This window comes from Schistocerca americana, chromosome 4 (assembly GCF_021461395.2).
Source record: "Schistocerca americana isolate TAMUIC-IGC-003095 chromosome 4, iqSchAmer2.1, whole genome shotgun sequence".
Taxonomy (NCBI): domain Eukaryota; kingdom Metazoa; phylum Arthropoda; class Insecta; order Orthoptera; family Acrididae; genus Schistocerca; species Schistocerca americana.
In genome coordinates, this window is record NC_060122.1 from 716,922,101 (window position 1) to 716,930,864 (window position 8,764).

At 37.3% G+C, this 8,764-nt stretch overlaps 1 long non-coding RNA gene across 1 annotated transcript; it reads right to left on the reverse strand.

Annotated features, from left to right (window-relative positions):
• Positions 1–2,049: 2,049 nt before the first annotated feature.
• On the reverse strand, positions 2,050–7,175 carry LOC124612271. The gene is made up of 3 exons (XR_006979520.1): positions 7,041–7,175; positions 6,703–6,770; positions 2,050–2,101 (listed from the first exon to the last, which is right to left on the reverse strand). It is a non-coding gene; the product is annotated as an uncharacterized LOC124612271 (long non-coding RNA).
• Between the last annotated feature and the right edge of the window lie 1,589 nt (positions 7,176–8,764).

Sequence of the window (8,764 nt, forward strand, 5' to 3'; positions counted from 1 at the left end):
TACATGACACAGTGTATTTTAACTGAGTGATAAGGTAGAAACACCAGTTTTTGACAGTGCTTCAGTCTTTGATACGAGACAAGAAATACATTTAAATGAGACAAACACAAAGGCCAACGTTAAGGCTCCTCTTAAATGCATAACTCGTATCATTTGGAAGTTAAGTGTAGTAATAATATTATATTGGACTGATCCATGATGATGTAGGAAGTGAAGGAACTTGTTGAAAATAACATCGATCACAGCTGTTAATTTTAAGGTTGGGGTGTCTTAAAACTGTAATTTTCCAGTCTGACACCCAAATAATGGCTGGTACCATGGTTTTATTTTAAAATTGAATTCAAAACATGTCAGTGAGCAAAATTAATTAGACTATGAATTACAACCATGGAATTTTATTTCTGTGAATCTTGGTTCCAGTCTTTGACATGGTGTCAATCACTGGAATGACTGGTTGTCATGATATGGCCCAAGCAAAAAACAAACCTGTAAGCGAAAGCTGTAGAAGCTGGCCAGACAGGCACCCCAATGGCTGCTACAATCTGTGTTAGACAAGGGTGACATTATATTGCAAATTTAGTGTAAAAAGTTCCATATTGTCTGAATTTGTCCTATACTGACAGGACATTCTAGTCCAGTCGATTTTCTTATCTGCAAAAGTACACTAGACAATACCAGTGGTACAAAGGTAGTGCCAAATTACAAACTATCCAGTAATAACAGAAGTATTGCTGGACAATGTACAGTAAATAACATGTAATAACCTGAGACATTCAGAATTGGTTTGAAGAAATAGAATAGCATTTGGAAAGAGAGTAACATTTTGAAAATAACAAATGACACAAGTAGAGTTTCCAGTTCTTATGAAAGCTCGCTTACTTTTTCTTTTTTTTCTTCTTCCTCTCTCTTCTCCATTCTCAAGGGAAAAATGTGATAAAATAAAAGTGCAAGAAAGTTGTGTACAATGTTGGAAATGATGAAAAAGAAAATCTCACTATGCTTTTAACAGCATATGCTGCTGTAAAGCTTGCTCCTCCAAAGAACATGATTTTCTCCCATCTCTCTCTCTCTCTCTCCCCCTCCCTCCCTCCTCCATGTGAAGAGTATTCCTGTAATTATAGCTAATAGCATACCAAGAACATGAAGGTGTCACAGTGGAGATTTGTTTTCTGATACAGACGTCTGATACAACTATTCCACAGCAAAACTTACTTTCAACAGGTGTGGTAGCAGTGCATTCCCATAGGATATTATGTCCTCCAGGAATCACATTGGGTACACCACTTACAGCATAAACTGTACAGCAACTACAATGTTTTGTGAGCAAGTAATACCAGTCAGTATCTTTAATTTTAACATAAGTCTTGTCTCCCTTAATTACCTGGTTATACATGTGCTTGTACTAAAGGGTTTCTGGTAAAGCAAATACTTATTGAATAGGTCTTCACACTTTTAATACTTAGCAGAAATTCTGAAAAAAGTAAATTCTTTTATTACTGTATCACTTCTATGGTGAATTAAGAGGTACTGACTGGTTTCGTTGAACATTTAATAGAAGCCTTTATTTTACCTGCTATTGATAAAGAGCCATTCCAAGTTCGGTACATTACAATCTCTCGCATTTTTCATGAGGTTTGTTATTCTGTACACTAATATTTCTTCTTCTAAATGGTAAATATTGCATTCAGACATTGTCGGTATTAAAGGTAATTCATGAAATAAATTATATTTAGACCAGAAAATTAAAGGTTCCACATGACACATGAAAAGTACCTTGTTACACACATGTATGTACAGATTCCAAAATGTCTGTGAATTTGAGTTACAAACTTTTTAAAATAGAAATATGAAGATCACAATACTTTGGGTCTGCAATAAGTCAAACGTAAAATACTTTAGTTCCCTATGGGAAACTTTGTTCTTTACGTGACTCATGCAACTGCTTTCACTCTTAATGGAAAACTAAATGGTTTATGTTAAAGTTAACTTGCAAAAAGTGTAACCATTGTTACATAATTTCTGTGAAGTAAGATTCCTTAATGTTAATTGCTTCCTTTGTCATTGTAACTTGATAATTTCAGTTCCATATGGGACATATGACCTAAAAAAAAAATGAAATGCTTTTATTACTATGACCAAACAAAATCTTTTTAACATGTAGTACACAGTTCAAATCAGCAAAAAGTGTAACTGTATAATTAAGGTAAATGTTGATGAAAATTAGGCATGTAACATGAATACTGAAATTTCCTAATCCGCAACTTGTGGTCGTGTGGTAGCGTTCTCGCTTCCCGCGCCCGGGTTCGGTTCCCGGCGGGGTCAGGGATTTTCTCTGCCTCGTGATGACTGGGTGTTGTGTGATGTCCTTAGGTTAGTTAGGTTTAAGTAGTTCTAAGTTCTAGGGGACTAATGACCATAGATGTTAAGTCCCATAGTGCTCAGAGCCATTTGAACCATTTTTTGAAATTTCCTAGATTTCCAAGTGTAACTGTAATCACTGTATTCAGTACTTTGTAGTGCTAGAAAGATAATTCTATATGGTTATTTGCATTCTCTTCCCCTCCCCCCTCCCTCAACACAGGAAAATATAATAGAAAGACCTCCTAGCAAAATAAAGACAAAATTAAGAAAATTAGGTTTTGCCTGAATCAGGCCCCCTTATTCTAGAATGGTTCTAAAGTAATAAGAATGCTTACAATCAATTGGAACATTGTGTTCATTCTAAAAAGTATTAAAACAAGAATTAAGAGAGTAACAATTTTATTGCTCTTATGTTGCAGAGTATCCACAAACATTACTGTTTGAAACATAGGGCCACTGCATACTCCATTAGATCACACCCATTCTGTGATTAAACTGCTTTCTTAAAGTGAAAAATTCAAGTTAACATATTATTGAGGGAAATATTTTCTCACACTGAAAGCTATCTGTCAAATAAGCCTCAGAACTTTTTTTTTCATTAATTTCACACAAATCACCTGTTTTTAATGCAAGTGCATATTTTGTAACAACTAACATCTTAAAATAAGCTTATATAATAAATAATTATAATTTTGTTACAATATCTACACAGGATGTAAAGAGTTAATTTTACTTCAATGTGATTCATCGTTCGAATTTCATCATTATACAACAACAAATCTATGGACAAAATAGTTTTAAAAAATCTGTCAAAATGTTACACCCATCTGCATGAAATGTCCCAATACATAATCTTTTCCAATTTGAGCACTATACATGATTAAACAATATGAGTTTATTTAACTTCTGCCTTATACGTGATTTGTTGTTTAAAATTTTCGCAGCGGGCTTTTTTTCCATATGTTTTCAAGCGTGCGCAGGAGTACAGGGATGCAATCTTACAAACATGTTGAGTCTGATGTAAATCCTCAATCCCAATTTCATAATGGTAGTCATGACCAAGAGCAGGAGCAGGAAATGGGTAATCTACGAATTTAATTTTAACACAATGCAAAATCTTGGCCTGTATATATTTCTGTCGCATATCCCCAGCAATCACAAACATCTGAAACAGTTTCTGAGTATTCTACAACAGAGTACATGCAGTCACTTGTTTTAAACAGTTTTCCCCAGTTAACAAAATTTACAAATGCATTTTTATTGGCCATATTGCGAAAAGCATAGAGATAAATACATTCTAATGCAGATTTAACATTTCTTGCATGGAGCAGCAATGCAACACCAATGATTTTTAAGATTTTGATATAATTTTCAGTGTCTGAAAATACCAAGCCAATAAGATTTGTTGTCAAGTCTCAGGGGGCTCTTATACCCTTTACCTAATGGATTTCTAGAGTTCAGAATATAAAAAATCCTATCAATATAATACAAAAATTCTACTGTTGCTTCACTTCCTTTAAAATTTGGATCACAAACCCTCCTGAAAAACTCTATACTATCTGCCACGCTAGAACTCAAAGTCTGTGCAGCTAATGAAACATTAATTTTTCTATTTACACTACTTATATGTTGTCCTGATAGTTTGTTCGCAAATGTCATACCTTCTTCTTGTTGTACCTTGTTCAATTGCTCAATGTAATGCCAGCTAATAATGCCAGTTGGAGACTCAATAGCAGATACTTCTGCTAGAGCATTTCTGGCAAACTTAATCATATGGCACATGTCCAAGATACACTAAACATTGTATTTTTCCACAGGATGAGGAAAGTAGCTTTTAAAATCACCCTTGTAAAAATTTAAAGTACAGCCAAGTGAACGTGAAGTGCTTATATTTACCTTACAGGCATCACATGTAACACATCAAACCCTAATGCCAGAACTATGCAGCCTCTCTAAAGCAGATTTTATCAGTGTGGCCTGATTATTTGCCTGTACACCGTTGATAAAGAAATATGCAATCAGGCATTTAAAATTGCCTTTAATGGAGACAAGCATGAAAACCAGAGCCTCAGATGGCTCTATTACTTCTTTTACTGAGGCACTTCCCCACCAAAGTCTAAAAAACCTGTGTACTGCTTAGTTCCTTGGTCCCAGACTATTTGCTTCCTAATTGCCACACTGTCTACAATTATACATGAGTCGCTGAACTGGTCCCTTACAATGTACTTGAAAACATCTTTTAAGAAGCCAGGTTCACAGTCTACACTTGCCACCCATTTTGAAATCAATGGGGCAGAGGCATTAATTTTTTCAGGTATTCATATGCTGCTGGTGAATAAAAGTACACAGTCATCGCAAACATTTTCACATTTGTTGTGTATCTATTACCCTTTGATGAGAGAGAGTTGTTCACTAAATTGCACACTAATTCCACTTGTGTTCCTTTCTGATGATTGAGGAAGTTATGTAACTTCTCAGGAAGATGCCCCTTCTCCTTCAATGAACTTATGATGTCATCCACGGAAAACACTTTCTTCTTCGAATTTTTTCACGGACGCACTTCAGTTTACGTTTTAATTCGTGCACAATGTCTGAGAAAAAAAAATGCAAGTTTCGGTCGCCTTGTCTTCCATTTATATTTTCGACTCTATACCACAATCTATTACCGTAGAACCAACTGCACTCTAAATAAGGAAGTAATTTCGTTATATACGATTGAAATAACTCAAGGTTTGATGAAAAAATATTATAAGAAAACGTCGGGGGTGTGAAAACATCCTTATCTAACGTTTTCGACACAATTCGCAGCTTCTGCATTGGATAAGAGGGACATGCTTTGCACGGAAGAATTCTCATTGACAACATTCTCCACGCAATCAGTAGCGTCTGCAATGGGCAAATCGAGCACGGATTCCATGACAGAACGCTAAAAACAAAAATATGGACCTGTATTACAACATTGCTTAGACCTATGTAGCGTACGAAATAAATTCACAAAAGTAAAAAGCGCACACACAGCAAGGAAAGTAATTAGCTACCTCAAATGGAGAATCATCGTTGTCACTCAAAATCCTAACAACAATGTCGTCGTGGCTGTTTATTTGGTGCAGCAAATGTGTCGGAAAGTCAAAAACTATGGCACTGCTTCGGGTTTGAAACGTTTCTCCCACGTTCTAGGGCTCACTACATAATCATCTTGTCTGAAACGGATTCCGCAAAAACTGCAAGACGTAGGATTAAAATCTTTCCGCTTCACGGAAGTAATCCATGTCTTTAGTAGCTGTGGGTGCTTTAGAGGAAACCTGTTCAAAAACATCGAATTAGCAAACGCACTAAGTCTGTATTTTTATCGTATTGTATCGGTAGTCGTATTACCTGTGAAATGGTAAGTCACTCTCCTTACTCCATCGCTTCGTACAATTGAAAGCGGAACAAGAAATCACCATTTCGATAGTCCGTAATTCCTTATACACCGTACAGACCGAGAAAAACTTCTTGCCAAATTCGAATATGGCGGGCAATACAGACGACAGTAATCAGCTGGTAGAGCCATCTATCGGTAGGTCCGGTAGTTGAGCATCCCTCATTTTGCTACCTTTAGACGCCTGTCGTGCTAACATTTAGCGATTTTGCTGTTTCCCCTTCGTTTACTCTCACGTCAAATGAAAACAAAACAGATATCTGTGACCGGGAGCTATCAAGTGAATTAAAATACATTCACATAATTAGGGAAGGCTGAAATATGTCATTAGTTTCGGATTTTATTTTATTTTCACCTTTCTGACAGTCGAGCATTAAATCGCCTCGCAGAACAATGAAGTTACTTTTGTCTGTTTGCTAAAGAAATTTGACTTTTATTAACCTTTTCCGCAGAGGCAGTCAATGTATTTGAAACAAAATGTTAACTTCCACAGTATTATTATGGCATAACGCCATATGTGCTAGAAGATGAAAATGTGCACTTGAAATGCAGCGAACAGTTGAAACTAGCCAGTACTGTGGAAGTTGGCTAATTCCAACTGTTTGCTGCATTTCAAGTGCACGTTTTCGTCTTCTAGCACGTATGGCGTTATGCCATAATAAAGAATCAAACACGATATAATACAGTACTGGAGCTCCAAGAAAATTTACATCCCAAAAACCACACTGAAAAGCTTAATATCACGTCGAGGTCTACTTGTTTAGGAATCTGGACACACGAATGTACACTTTAAGTATGCACTTTAAATGTGCACATTTTAGTTATGATTCACGAAATTACGATGCTCTTGGAGTATCCTCCGATGTCTTGTATCTTTTATGACATAATGTATGATCTTTCAATGTTTTACACATACATACATACGGTCTTCCTGCATCATGGTAGCTGTGCAAGCGCGGTGACGCCTGTTATCTACACTTTCTGGAAACTGCTGAAACAAACATATTTGTAACAGGTCACGGGAAAATATTGCGAATGGTGGTTTGAAAAGCTTTACTTTCAAAGTAAATATCCTTTTACGTAAGTTGAACTATGTGCAAGAATGTAGCATGAATTTCTTAAATCACAGAGCGTTTGACTCTCATTTAAATATCAGGTCTTTGATGACGAGCCATTTAGAGGAATTTCGAACCCTGAAGATCAGACATTTGTCATTATTAAAAATTTTACTGTGTGATTCTTAAAGTGTACTACTCACAAAAAAGGTCAACGTTATATGCGAGATCATAGTTTCTCTTGCAGCTTATTAACCTTGGATACCAATATTATATGTGAAAGCTTTTCTTTTCTTGTAGCAAAACTATGTATATTAATTTAAACTATTAACTTTCCCAGTTTGTGTGTTTGTGCTACGTAACAGTGATGTTGCTGTTGGCTGACTACATCACGTGTCCTATGCTCCGAATATCCGCTGTCAACGGCCGCCGAGATCACATGACATGAGCTATGACTGGCTTACAGAAACACATCACAATCTCAATTACAGTGATTTGGAGAGTAACATGTGGTGTTTGGTGGAGTTCCAATGTATACTTCCGTAATACGAGAATACGCAACGTACATGTTGCTGCACATAAAAGATCTTTCCAAAACGCGTCTTTTTCTCTGAGTTTCGTATTCTAAAGTGCCGGAAATTCTACACGCGTGTATAAAACCTTAATCTTTCAAAGGATTGATACGGAAAAATATACTCTCACTTAACATAGAAAAAGCGTGTTTTCACCCGGAAGAAAGTGTATTTTTAAACTGGAAAACCGGGAAAAATCCAGAAATTTTTCTTCCTCGTCCACGAATACACCCTACATTAATGATTAGTTATTCTCTACTTTGACACTTGTGACTTCTCGCCAATTTTAGTGAGTTTTTGCCTTCCGCTATCATCGTCATCCTCAGATTTTATCTCGTTTTTTCCCCTTGTGCATCCATTTCGCCCTTTTCGTATTTTTCACACGTATTTGGGTGTATTTTTGCGTAATTTTTCGACGTAATTCACCTTTCTTACATAATTTTTCGCATTTTTTTTGCACCTAATGGATCCTTGCTCCTTCCATCTGCTTCGATACACAAAAGTTTCCTTACACCTGGACAGATCCGAGTCCCACATACTGTTCCTGCGTTGCTGCTTGGCTCATGAAATCCCCCCTAATGGCCTTACCATCAAATTACCCATCTCTGGTTGCCACCATTCCTTCCACAGTGACCTCCACCTGTTCACATTCTGCCAATTCTTAGCCCTCACCAACATAGTCCTGCAAAATGATAACCCATAAAACACATTGAAACTCTTGTCCTGCAGGAACTTGAGCAAGGTGCACAATGCCACCTCAAAAAGCTATCCATACTGCTCATTTCCTATTCCCGCCTCGGAGTACCACTGTCCATCACTCCCACAACAACCTCCAAACCTCCCCCACACCCCATCATAGCTGACAAACCCTATCTTGCAGACCTACTGCACTTAACCCACCCTCCAAAACTCCTTCCCACCACCACACAGAACTCAGACCCTAAACAGATCCACAACATAGCTATGAACCTTTCCTCCAGAAGCCTTAGTCCCACGGAAATATCAGTCCTTTCCAAATTCCTCACCTTTTGCCCCACTCCCAAATTCAACCATGCAGGACTAATTAAAGACCTTCTCTCTTTCTCCCGGTCCCTACAGTGGAAACACTTTTTCGCCACCAACCCGGCCAATCAGTCTCAACCAAAGACTAATATTGAACCTTGCCTAACTCAGTTCACTCCTCTATCCAACCGTGATCCACCCCCACTGCCTCCAAACCACCCCGTTAACTTTCCAGAATTTCTTAACCTTGAACCTTGCCTCTCCATCATTCCCCAAATCCCTCAACATGCAAACTAACCTTACATCCGCAGAAAGAACCACAGTCCACCATCTAAAAACTGATCCTGACCTTA